Source organism: Rhyacophila brunnea, unplaced genomic scaffold (genome assembly GCF_057557595.1).
Source record: "Rhyacophila brunnea isolate RB1 unplaced genomic scaffold, BYU_Rbru_1.0 scaffold_14, whole genome shotgun sequence".
In the NCBI taxonomy this organism is placed as follows: Eukaryota; Metazoa; Arthropoda; class Insecta; order Trichoptera; family Rhyacophilidae; genus Rhyacophila; species Rhyacophila brunnea.
The window spans coordinates 34,117,834-34,118,475 of NW_028232796.1; positions in this window are offsets into that span (position 1 = coordinate 34,117,834).

Genomic DNA, 642 nt, shown 5'->3' on the forward strand with positions numbered 1-642 from the left:
TTAAACCTGTCGACGTTGTAAGTCCGTTGGCGTGTTTTATTTATAATAGTGTAAGTAGCACTGCAGTGGTCAACGGCATTCAATATAAAATAGCTGACGATGGTGTGTTGACACTTGCGAGTTCTTAATACCTAAAATTATAGAAGCTGCCGTGATTGATTCACACTGTAAAACTACATTTTTCAAAAGGTCTGCTTCAAGAAATTTTACTGCGATGACTCGGTAATTTGTAACTACAGGCAATACTACTTTTTGGTACTTAGAGCCTTATTTAATACACGTATTCATTTGATGATTGATATAATTAAATGATAATTCACGCGTAGATTTTGTTATATAATTATTTTATCTATCTTTCCTGACGAATATATGGCGAAGGGTTCCATAATTACTTGGGTACCACAAAATGAGGTCGCGATCAGTGCTTCATAATTTTTACTGAGTGCCGACAACTCAATAAATCAACTGGATTTATTTAAAATCTGTAAAAATACACGGAATACCCTTAACCCTGGGGTTCCATGAAAACCACTTGGGGAACACTACTGTAAAAAATCACACTGCCCTGTACCTTAGCAATAGGTAGGGGGGCCCACCATAGATCCTGGCTTGGGGGCCTGCTTTAGGATGTGGGGGCCATGG